The 12624-nt window shown below is 41.8% G+C and overlaps 1 long non-coding RNA gene across 4 annotated transcripts; it reads left to right on the plus strand.

The window, feature by feature from the left end:
• The first annotated feature begins 967 nt into the window (after positions 1 to 967).
• Positions 968 to 3961, plus strand: LOC127332219 (uncharacterized). Of its 4 annotated transcripts, none has more exons than XR_007870281.2 (5): positions 969 to 1377; positions 1616 to 1704; positions 2274 to 2362; positions 2726 to 3207; positions 3602 to 3961. It is a non-coding gene; the product is annotated as an uncharacterized lncRNA (long non-coding RNA). The 4 variants fall into 4 exon arrangements; XR_007870282.2 differs by having other exon boundaries at positions 2277 to 2362; XR_007870280.1 differs by having other exon boundaries at positions 968 to 1377; positions 1616 to 2362.
• Positions 3962 to 12624: the final 8663 nt, after the last annotated feature.

Below are 12624 nucleotides of genomic sequence, written 5' to 3' on the forward strand. Positions count from 1 at the left end.
CTACCCCGCCCATGCAGGTACAGGACCCGCGGGTATCCATACCCGTAGGTAAAGTTGTCATCCTTAGCAACAAACATTCACTAATATCTAGAGCGCTGAAGTCCACAGCTAACACGGAAAAAAGAACAAAGTGTTGCCCTCATCATTACATTTCTAAGGATTGAAGATGAAATAGTTCAAACTATTCATGCATAGAAGGTAAAGGCATATGTAGTTAGGTCTAAGATGAAGATGAAAATATATGCTAGGATCATGATGATGTATGTAAATTTGTTATGATTTTCCAGTAATTATGATATTTTTCTAGGATTTATTATGCTTTTTTGGATTCACTTGATTACATATGCTTTTCTAGAATTATTATTGTATTTAAACTAATCATGGATATAAAAATGTTACCAAAAAAGTATGCTCCGAAATAGATGATATAAGGCACTAAATTATGCCGTGCACCGGGCACACCACAACACTTAATGTGTGCCGCGCTGATACCTTCGATCCTGATTATGGATTGTAATATGATACGCTATTCCCCTAGAAGATCTAGGTTTAATCAAACCTTGGAAATCACGTCTACAAGACTTGCTAGTGTATTTTATCTTCAGTTTACCAGATCTATCTAGTTTATTTTTAAGTGGGTTGTGTTCAATGATGGAAATAGGTCAGGGTTAAGGTTTTCCATGCAGCTATGCATACATATTAGTAAACAGTAAAACTCACCTAGCTAGGAGCCTCCATAGCAATTTAGACTCATGAGCTGTCGGATCTGATCATCCAAGAGTCGGGATCTGCTCAGTATTACCGAAACGTTTAGTTCGTTCAATCGCGTGAATCAGCTCGTCCTGTTGCTGGGCTGCTACTCCTTAAATTGAGCTAGGCCACTCATGATTAGTCGGGCCTTGAAACTCTCATATGGGCCAATACCTTTTCAGCCTTTTATTTTTTTCTTGCAAGCGCAGGTGAGGCCCCCATCTTCCTCGTTGCCCCTCTCCCCTGGTCGCACAGTAGCACGCCGACGTTCCTCCTCCACCCGTGCTTTGACCGCATCGCTTTTTGCTGCGCAAGAAAATCGCGCCGGCCAAGAAATAGAGAGGTGGTGATAGCAATCCGGTGTTCCCATGGGTTGCCAGTCTCCATCTATTTCGCGTCGATTTGGAAGACCCCACCCAAATTGACTGCTTCTTCTCCGGTCATGGCGCCGGCACGGGTCGGATGGTGGGCAGGCAGCAAAGCGGACTCCCCCCATGCGGGCCTACGATTCGTTGATTCGCCTTTCGACCAGGTTCAACTTCCGACGAACGCCTCCCCTTCCATTCGTTTGGGCGTTATCGTAACCATTATCTGCAAATTGAAACCGTCGGCGTCGTAATCATGGTGGTAATTTTTTGACCCTCTTCGGCCTGTTATTATGGTGATTAATATCGCCGTTATTGTGAGTTCTCTTTTCTCATTCATATATAGGTGCAGCAAGCTTTGCTTTGCCCCTTCATTCTCGCCTTCCACCTCTATGTTCCATGCTTAAGACTGCTTTTTTGTTTGGCTGACATCCTCATTCTCTATATTTTCATCATCGTCAGTACTAGGTAGCCAATTGACTTATTGTTCTTTGTTTTAGGTATTGCCATGCATGTTCATCTGAGATTTTTATTCAGGGCCTCAGGGGCCGCTGCGTGACCTTCATCTACAACCATGTCTTCTGGACAGGTACACTCATTCATACAATTTGCTCTTTATGAATCCATTTTAATATTTCTTACATCTATTGTTTACTTTCAGTTTCTTCTTTACTATATGCGAGATGTTCAATGTGTAGTCCAAATGAAATCTCACTTGGGGGCTTGTGAGATATTCAGAAATTTTGGTTGGTTAACCATGTTGCTATTTATTATCGTCAGATGTTGCTTTCTAGATTTGTTCTCTTGTCGATTTGAGTCAGGGAGGGAGCACATAGCTTTTGCTTGATTTGTTGAAGGATTACTTACCTCCACTTTTCTTTGCCTGGTTGCAACCTTTATACTTTATTAATTAATGGGCCATCCATTCTTCATAGACCCAACTGAGTGACTTATGTAACCCTGTGCTCTTGCAGTGCTTTGGTTTCTCAAGAAAGCTTGCAGAGTTTCTTAAATTATGTCAACTTGTTGTCGTGTTGTTGGCCTGAATAAGAAGAGCCATACATGTTCTATACTGCAAAAAAATCATCATATTTTTTTCTCTTGCAACTTGATGTGATATGTTTTTTGTATTGAGAAACTAGCCTCTTGTCTTTGAAGTAGCATGCGACAGAACGTTTGAGTGCTGAGAATGTGTAGGACATGCACACTCCATCCACGACATGGAGCTCCTCGCAGCCATGCCCCAGGTATGATTATCACTCATCTGATGTGTTGTGCATACTCATAAATAGCAGGATTCACTTTATCCTTGGATGCAAACTTTCTAATTTCAAGAAAGATATACCTAGCTTTCATGCTTTGAAGTGTATGGTCATCTTATATATATGCTGCATTTCCTGTATTTAGTAATACAATCTATGTAAAAGATAGCTTGAATGAATACATGTGTAATTAATTCCCTATATGTTATTTCGGGAAAGAGTCAAATCCATATATACTATATTATTGCTACCGCAGTGTTAAATTGTTGGTTGCTTGTAACTGATAGTAATTCTCAGTTCTGTGCTGATCGAAATATGAGTTATAAAGGTTTCTTATTCTTTCAACAGGCTTACTAATGGTCACCAAAGTTACAACCATTGTGGAGATGTCATCTATTTTGGCTGGTCTATATAAAATGTGAATTTCATTATGTCAATGTGCAAGTACTCTACTGATATGATATATATTCTGGCCCCACATGCGAATGAGGCATTTTCACCGGTTCTAATCTAGGTGATTGAGTCCCAGCTAATAAGGAGAATGATCCATTGATTGTTGCCAGATAAGCTATCGCAGATTTACTTACCCTTCTTAATTTAACTATGGAATCTATTATTATTTTACTCATACTTTCTACTTTGAACATAATTCTGTACTGCCAGATTCTTTTTCAAGACCTGCTCAAAAGGAATATTGCATTTTTTTCGGTGGAACGTATTCCCCAAAGTACATGATGCTGACCATGGAAGAATCATCTTTGGTGAACTTCGAAGTAGATCATCTTCAAGCCATATCCATCACTGGTTCTTATCCTTCAGATTGAAAATTGGTAACCTTGATAACCTGCAAGCAATATAAATTTCAGCTTTTATTTATGACACTGAAGTAGCTCCTATTGCAGTAATGCATACCAAATTAATTTTTTACATGTTTCGCATGCAAAGATGCATTTGCAAAGCTATGTGTCTCAGGGGAGAGGTTGGCATGGCCATCCATATGTTGTTTGCCTGATTTTCTAATTTTTTAACTGTTCCGTTTTCTTAAAACCAGTCCTAAAGCATATATTTGTTGAAACTGTTGTAAAGTTAGGAACATCTTTGCCATTGATTTACTTTACTGCCTCTGCATCGGTCTCCATCCCCGACCTTTTTTCTGTTGATGCATGCCTAAGAGTATGAAATCTACGACCCACCATAATCATTCGTCTCCACTGCAAACTTCAGGGGCAACAACTTCTTCGCGGAGGAAGAGCACGGAATCATCAAGCATCCGATCAGAGAGTAAAAACTAACTGAACACCAGTCAATGACCAACATGTGATAACACTTACCTTGTCCTGGATGAAGAGGAAAGGATGGCCAACCATAGGCCTTGAGTTGCAATATAAGCAACAATTGACAGCTTGTGTGTGCTCAGCAAAAATTTAACATTTGTATTATGTCATCTCAACTTATACTATGGAGTAGTATAAGGAGATACTGTAAAGTTTTAGCAACATAACTGTTGGTTAGGTAAGTTTCATTATATGTCTACTTGGAAAATAATTCTAGGTATGTGGAGAGGGTGCATCTTTTTTCGTGTTATGACCGCTTGCATATAAGTATCAGTTAATGATGGGAACATGTTACTAACATAAGTTCCTTATATATTTCCATAAATTTTCATGAAAATGGACAAGCGCCTACAAACAGGTTAAAAAAAACTCTTTGACTGCGTAAATTTAATTTTTTTGATGTTTCATACATCTGTACATTGGTGGGAATTATGTATAATCTATTATTTTATTGTACTAATGGACGGGCGCGGCAAAGCGCGCTATCATGGTCTAGTATATGATTGAAGCACATATGTGTAACAAATAAAATAGAGATAATAGATATGTGAGTAGCACATCCGTAAATACTCTTGCCCCTAAAGCCAGAGGTGACAAGAGCCTATTGGTACAACCACTATCCTTACAGCCGCAAGAAACAACAGTTATTAATTAAATAAATACATACCAAAGCCTTAAGCTAGATGGTTGTGCCATAATCCTAAATGAATCACTAAACATGTACCGTTACTTTTCTCTTTCTGTAACGTAGCACGTCGTTCTCCACTCATCTCACCTCTTCCCTTGATCGAATCGAATGATATGGGTACCTGCAGATCACCGAGACGAGGAAAAGAGATAAGGATACAATATTGAAAAACTCCTATTCAATCTTTACACATATAATAAGATTAGATGCACATAAACGCTGCGAGGATTCACTCCAACCCGCAGCCCGTGGGGACTACTCACACATAATATCAAGATTAAATACAAAGATAGAAATCATCGTGCAAAATACTTAGATTGAAATCATAATATTCTTACAATGGCAGTCAATTATCAAGGAGATCTCTATTACAATGGTGATGGTTATGGCTATGAAGGAGATGGGAGATCCCCGATGGATGAACTATGATGGTGGATCTTCTTCGGTGTGGTGCAGATGAATCTAGTGGATGGCTGGCGACGAATGGCTCTCCTTCTGGCGTCGGCTCCTTCACGAAACTTAAAGGATTTGACCTCGGGAATGCAGCGGCACATGGTACGGGCGGGTGACACGCGTACAACACGCGACCGTTGGGAACCCCAAGTGGAAGGTGTGATGCGTACAGCAGTAAGTTTCCCTCAGTTAGAAACCAAGGTTTATCGAACCAGTAGGAGTCAAGAAGCACGTTGAAGGTTGATGGCGGCGAAGTTTAGTGCGGCGCAACACCAGGAATTCCGGCGCCAACGTGGAACCTGCACAACACAACCAAATTACTTTGCCCCAACGTGACAGTGAGGTTGTCAATCTCACCGGCTTGTTGTAATAAAGGATTAGATGTATAGTGTGGATGATGATTGTTTGCAGAAAACAGTAGAACAAGTATTGCAGTAGATTGTATTCGATTAAAAGAATGGACCGGGGTCCACAGTTCACTAGAGGCGTCTCTCCAATAAGAATAAGCATGTTGGGTGAACAAATTACAGTTAGGCAATTGACAAATAAAGAGGGCATGACCATGCACATACATGATATGATGAGTATAGTGAGATTTAATTGGGCATTACGACAAAGTACATAGACCGCTATCTAGCATGCATCTATGCCTAAAAAGTCCACCTTCAGGTTATCATCCGAACCCCTTCTAGTATTAAGTTGCAAACAACAGACAATTGCATTAAGTATGGTGCGTAATGTAATCAACAACTACATCCTTAGACATAGCATCGATGTTTTATCCCTAGTGGCAACAGCACATCCACAACCTTAGAACTTTCTGTCACTGTCCCAGATTTAATGGAGGCATGAACACACTATCGAGCATAAATACTCCCTCTTGGAGTTACTAGCAAAAACTTGGCCAGAGCCTCTACTAATAACGGAGAGCATGCAAGATCATAAACAACACATAGATAATAGATTGATAATCAACATAACATAGCATTCTCTATTCATCGGATCCCAACAAACACAACATGTAGCATTACAGATAGATGATCTTGATCATGTTAGGCAGCTCACAAGATCCAACAATGAAGCACAATTAGGAGAAGACGACCATCTAGCTACTGCTATGGACCCATAGTCCAGGGGTGAACTACTCACTCATCACTCCGGAGGCGACCATGGCGGTGAAGAGTCCTCCGGGAGATGATTCCCCTCTCCGGCAGGGTGCCGGAGGCGATCTCCTGAATCCCCCGAGATGGGATTGGCGGCGGCGTCTCTAGAAGGTTTTCCGTATCGTGGCTCTCGGTACTGGAGTTATTATCGACGAAGGCTTAAGTAGGCGGAGGAGATAGGTTTAGGGGCGACGCGAGGGCCCCACACAACAGGCCGGCGCGGCCAGGGCTTGGGCCGCGCCGCCCTAGCGTGTGGGCGCCTCGTTGCCCCACTTCGTTTCCTCCCCGGTGTTCTGGAAGCTTCGTGGAAAAATAAGATCCTGGACGTTGATTTCGTCCAATTCCGAGAATATTTCCTTACGAGGATTTCTGAAACCAAAAACAGCAGAAAACAGCAACTGGCTCTTTGGCATCTCGTTAATAGGTTAGTGCCGGAAAATGCATAAATATGACATAAAGTATGTATAAAACATGTAGGTATCATCAATAAAGTGGCATGAAACATAAGAAATTATCGATACGTTGGAGACGTATGAGCGGGGCTTGCCCGTACCGATGCCCGTTAAAGCCCCGAAACCGACTCTTCGAGCGTAGTCAACTATTCCATGCTCCTGACGCGATTTTCTTCAGTAATTGCAGGTCTATTTGTTATTATGACGTGATTTCCTGCACATCATCCAGAAATAGAAGAGATTGCACATATTTGCATTAAGTAGTCATTAGTGGCAAGTTGAGAGGTAAACTTAGTTAATTTCTTGACTTAGCTAAGGGTTTAAACGCGAGAAAAAGGTGATGTATTTCACAGCCATCATGCCCTTTCATCTAGTGTGGCGTAAAAGGTAACTGCCGAGGCCGAGGTTACACGGTGGATATTATCTGTTGAGCCTATTAAAGCACCGTGTGTACGCTTTGTTCGACGCAGTTATCTTTTGTCACTTATAAGTGTACCGTACCTTAACCGCACCACGGCCTTTAGGCATGTGGCCTGGAGTTTAAAAGGTCCCTATAACATCTTCGTTGTTGTGGTGTGTCCTTAGTGTCGTCTTGTACTAGTGTGACAAACGGTATCCAAGGGTTAGTTGCAAAGGATGTTGGACAACCACTTCATTGTGAGGAAACTGGTCATTGCACTCGATGAAATATACTGCATGCTGTACACACTCATTGCCGAGAAGCCAGACTTCAAGAGAATTACTCCATACCAAGTCCTTAAAGCAATCCACGCTCATGAGATCGTCCTCAACGGGAAGTGTTACATGTGTATGAGATGAAATCGATGATAAGAATCGTATTTGTACTTAGTCTGTCTACACTGTACAAAACTATTATATGTGGATGGGACGAAACTATGTATCATGTGTTATGTATTCTAACTTGCTTTTATGTGCATTATGATAGTTTGCAGCATTTTTTTTCTTATGCTTTTCTCTGATTTATGTTGTTATAATCGAGATGCACAATAAACGAAGAACGAAAAGTAAAAACACTGCAGGGGACACGAGATTTTAACGTGGAAAACCCTTGCAACACACAAGGGAAAAACCACGGGCGCCAGCCAGCAAAACTTCACTATTTCGGTGGCGTTTACAAACGTCGTGGGTGTACAATGATGCGACAAAACCCTAGCGGTGGCTTACAGGGAATATATATAGACGGTGGCAACGATCCGTACCGCGGGGGGCTGCCGCCCCCCGCACCCCGTACGCTTTGGCCCAAGCCTCCGGCGACGGGCCTCGCTCCGCTCGTCAGAAGTTAGCCTCCCTTTAGTATATGAATTTGGATCACAATATAACAAACTCCACCTTGAGACAAATTCCTTGTAGCATGAACTTCAACAATCACCTGAATCAACAAAGAAAAAAACACTTGCTGGCGCCAATAGCCACTTGGGCTAAACAGTTATACCAACCAAGCTTGAGCAAAGCTCAACCTTGGACACAGGGACAGGCTTAGTCATCATATCAGCGGGATTATCATGAGTACTAATCTTGCATACCTTCACTTTACCTTTTGCAACCACATCTCTGATTGCGTGGTACTTAATATCAATGTGCTTTGTCCTCTCGTGGAACATCTGATCTTTAGTAAGATAAATAGCACTTTGACTGTCACTGAACAACTTAATGCAAGAATTATCTCCACAAAGCTCAGCATATAAACCTTTCAGCCAAACAGCCTCTTTACCCGCCTCAGCAATAGCCATGTACTCAGCCTCGGTAGTAGATTGTGCAACAGCATCCTGCAAAGTAGCCTTCCAGCTAACAGCACATCCACCAACAGTAAACACATAACCTGTGAGGGACCTTCTCTTATCCAAATCGCCAGCATAATCTGAATCCACATATCCGGCGAGCCCCTCACCAATCCTGCCAAACCTCAAGCAAGCTTTTGATGTGCCGCGAAGGTACCTGAAAATCCACTGAACAGCTTTCCAATGTTCTTTACCAGGATTAGCCATGTATCGACTGACCAAACTCATAGCATATGACAGATCAGGACGTGAACAAACCATGGCATACATCAAGGAACCAACAGCACTAGAATAGGGAACTCGAGACATGTACTCAATATCATCTTCAGAGCTAGGACATTGCAAAGCTGACAACTTGAAATGAGAAGCAATAGGAGTAGTAACTGACTTTACATCATGCATATTAAAACGATGAAGAACTTTCTCAATGTACTTTTCCTGACTAAGAAACAACAAACTAGACTTTCTGTCCCTTTTAATTTTCATGCCTAGTATTTTCTTAGCAGGACCAAGATCCTTCATCTCAAACTCACTACTTAATTGATTCTTTAAAATAGTGATCTCTTTCATGCTCTTGGCAACAATCAACATATCATCAACATATAGCAGCAAATAAATAGGTGATCCATTAACAAACTTGATATACACACAACTATCATACTGAGATCTCTCAAAATCATGTGTAAGCATAAATGAATCAAACCTTTTATACCACTGTCGTGGCGACTGTTTCAGACCATAAAGGGACCTCTTTAATTTGCAAACAAGATCCTCCTTACCAGGCACAACATAACCTTCAGGTTGGTCCATATATATCTCCTCCTCCAACTCACCATGCAGAAAAGCAGTCTTTACATCTAGCTGCTCAAGCTCAAGATCATGCATAGCAACAATTCCAAAGAAAGCACGAATAGAACTATGCTTCACAACCGGGGAGAATACATCATTATAATCAACACCTGGAATTTGACTGAAACCTTTTGCTACTAACCTTGCCTTAAACCGCGGAGGCTCATTAGGAGACAAACCTTCCTTTCTTTTAAATATCCACTTGCAGCGGACAACCTTCTTCTGTTTAGGCAAGTGCACAACATCCCATGTGCCATTCTTCTCAAGCGATTGCATCTCTTCTTGCATCGCACCTACCCACTTCGCTTTATCAGCCGAAGCAATGGCTTCAGTATATGTAGCTGGTTCAATATCATGCTCCACCTGTTCAGCACAACTCAAAGCATAATCAACAATATCACATTCTTGAATTAATCGGGTAGGAGGTGTAATATTTCTCTTAGGGCGGTCAGCAGCAATAGACCGTCCTTGTCGCTGAACAAAAGGTGGTGAAGGTGGAACATCATTATCATCATTGTTGGTTTCAGGAACCACATTTTCATTCTCCTTTGCGTGCTCCACCTGCACGCCAATTCTGTCGCTCATCATCGAAACATCAGGAGAATCAATAGCATCAGAAATATCAGTAGACGGACTATCATTAAACATAACCGCCTCATTAAAAACGACATTCCTGCTCAACACAATTTTCTTAGTTTCAGGATTCCATAATCTATATGCCTTAACTCCTGAACCATAACCAAGGAAGATGCACTTAACAGCCCTTGGCTCCAACTTTCCATTATCAACATGAGCGTAAGCAGTGCAACCAAAAACTCTCAAATCTAAATAATCAGCAGGCGAACCAGACCATACCTCGATTGGAGTTTTCTTATCAAGTGGAACAGAAGGTGACCTGTTGATGAGATAACATGCGGTGGAGGCTGCTTCAGCCCAAAAACTTCTATGCATCTTTGCATTAGACAACATGCAGCGAGCCCTCAAAATAATGGTCCTGTTCATGCGTTCAGCCACACCATTCTGTTGAGGGGTGTACGGAATCGTATGATGTCTTACCATCCCATCATTGCTACAAAACTCATCAAATTCATTTGAACAAAATTCCATACCGTTGTCAGTACGGAGTATCTTAACCTTCTTTTCAGTTTGGGTTTCTACCATAACTTTCCACTTCTTAAAAGCATTAAAAACATCAGATTTATGTTTCAGGAAATATGGCCACACTTTCCTTGAGTAATCATCAATAATAGTAAGCATGTAATTAGCACCACCATTAGAAGTTCTACGGGACGGACCCCAAACATCAGCGTGTAGATAATCTAAAATGCCTTTGGTGGTATGAACGGAAGCATTAAATTTTACTCTTTTATGCTTACCAAAGATGCAGTGCTCACAGAACTCAAGATTACCTAAATCGTAGCCATCAATTAGCTATCTCTTTGCCAATTCTGCCATGCCAAGCTCACTCATATGTCCAAGACGATTATGCCAAAGGTTAGTCTTACTAGTTTCATCAGAACTAACAACAGCAGCAATACCAGGCAAAGTGCTACCTCTAAGGACATATAATTTCGCAGAATTCATATCACCAATCATAATAATGAGAGAACCTGATGATACCTTCAAAAGTTTGTTCCCACCTTTGTACTTGTACCCGTCACAATCAAGGGTACTCAAAGAGATCAAATTCCTCGCCATGGAGGGTATGTGTTTCACTCCTGTCAACGTGCGTGTCATCCCATCATGGGTCTTGATCTGAACAGAACCAATGCCAACAATGCTGCACTGGTTGTCATTCCCCACACGCACAAAATCTCCACTCGCCTGAGACTCATAAGAACTGAACCAATCTTTGTTACAGCAAATATGAAACGAACATGCAGTATCAAGAATCCATTCATCATCACGTGAAACACATGCAGCCAAGATAGCTAAGCAATCTCCATCAGAACTATCACTACCAGCAACAATAGCAGCCTCACCCTTACCGGTGACAACGGCAGCCTTACCATTACCATCATTATTTTTCGGTTGGTAAGTTCCGTTCCTTTTCTCCTTGTTCTGCAGCTTCCAACAATCATCAATATTGTGGTTAGATTTCTTACAATACCTGCAGAACTTGTCACGTCCTTTGGACTTTGAGCGACCTCTGTCGCCCTTGCTCTTATCTCTGTTGTTGTGGTAGTAGTTATCTCGCTGCTCAGGCCTGCCACGGACCTCTAATGCCTCCGCCTTGGAGGACGAACTTTCAGCCTGCACCATAGATTTTATTTTCTCCTTTTGTTGGAGAGCATCATAAACTTCCGCGAGAGTTAGTTTGTCGCGGCTCAATAATATGGTGTCACGAAAATTACTTAAAGAATTAGGCAGCGAGCATAAAAGAAGAAGACCTAAATCCTCATCCTCATACTTAACTTCTATAGACTGCAAATCAGAAACAATCTCTTTCCAGGAAGATAGGTGATTCATTACCGAACCTCCCTCTTGCAACTTATGCGAGAACAGCTTCATCTTCACGTGTAATCTGCCCGTGAGATCCTTGGACAAACAGATCTCCTCTAGTTTAACCCATAACTCGGCGGTGGTTTTCTCCTGCAGCACTTCCTGCAGAATATTATTGGACAGATGGAGTTGAATCAACGATAAAGCCTTACGGTCTTTCCGCTTCTCCGCATCGGTCCAGGTATCCTTCGCTTTCTCGCCGAAAGCATCGATCGCTTCATCCAGATCTGAAGATTGGGCGAGAATCGCCCTCATCTTCACTTGCCACAAAGCAAATCTCGTGGTGTAGTCCAGCTGCGGTAGATCGAACTTCAGAGACGACATCTCGTAAACCCTAGATCCAAAGAACACGGGCTCTGATACCACTTGTTATAATCGAGATGCACAATAAACGAAGAACGAAAAGTAAAAACACTGCAGGGGACACGAGATTTTAACGTGGAAAACCCTTGCAACACACAAGGGAAAAACCACGGGCGCCAGCCAGCAAAACTTCACTATTTCGGTGGTGTTTACAAACGCCGTGGGTGTACAATGATGCGTCAAAACCCTAGCGGCGGCTTACAAGAAAATATATAGACGGTGGTGTACAATGATGCGTCAAAACCCTAGCGGCGGCTTACAAGAAAATATATAGACGGTGGTGTACAATGATGCGTCAAAACCCTCGCTCCGCTCGTCAGAAGTTAGCCTCCCTTTAGTATATGAATTTGGATCACAATATAACATATGTTATATACATGGTGCTAGAACAGCAAATTTATATGCACAAGATCATGTGCCGACACATACCATAGGGGCACTAATTTAATGAATGTGTATCCACAATAACTATTTAGCGCAGTCGTTTTATATGTGTCAGTATAAGTTATAGATGTTGGGAAACATATTACGCGGTAGATGGAGCTAAAAAGCATCATGGATGAGATTTCCTGATGATTTTTTCGTGGTGGCCCATAAATAATGCCTAAACTCTTTCTGCGGACTGCGGCGCATAGGCATGTTGC

This window comes from Lolium perenne, chromosome 4 (assembly GCF_019359855.2).
Source record: "Lolium perenne isolate Kyuss_39 chromosome 4, Kyuss_2.0, whole genome shotgun sequence".
Taxonomy (NCBI): Eukaryota; Viridiplantae; Streptophyta; class Magnoliopsida; order Poales; family Poaceae; genus Lolium; species Lolium perenne.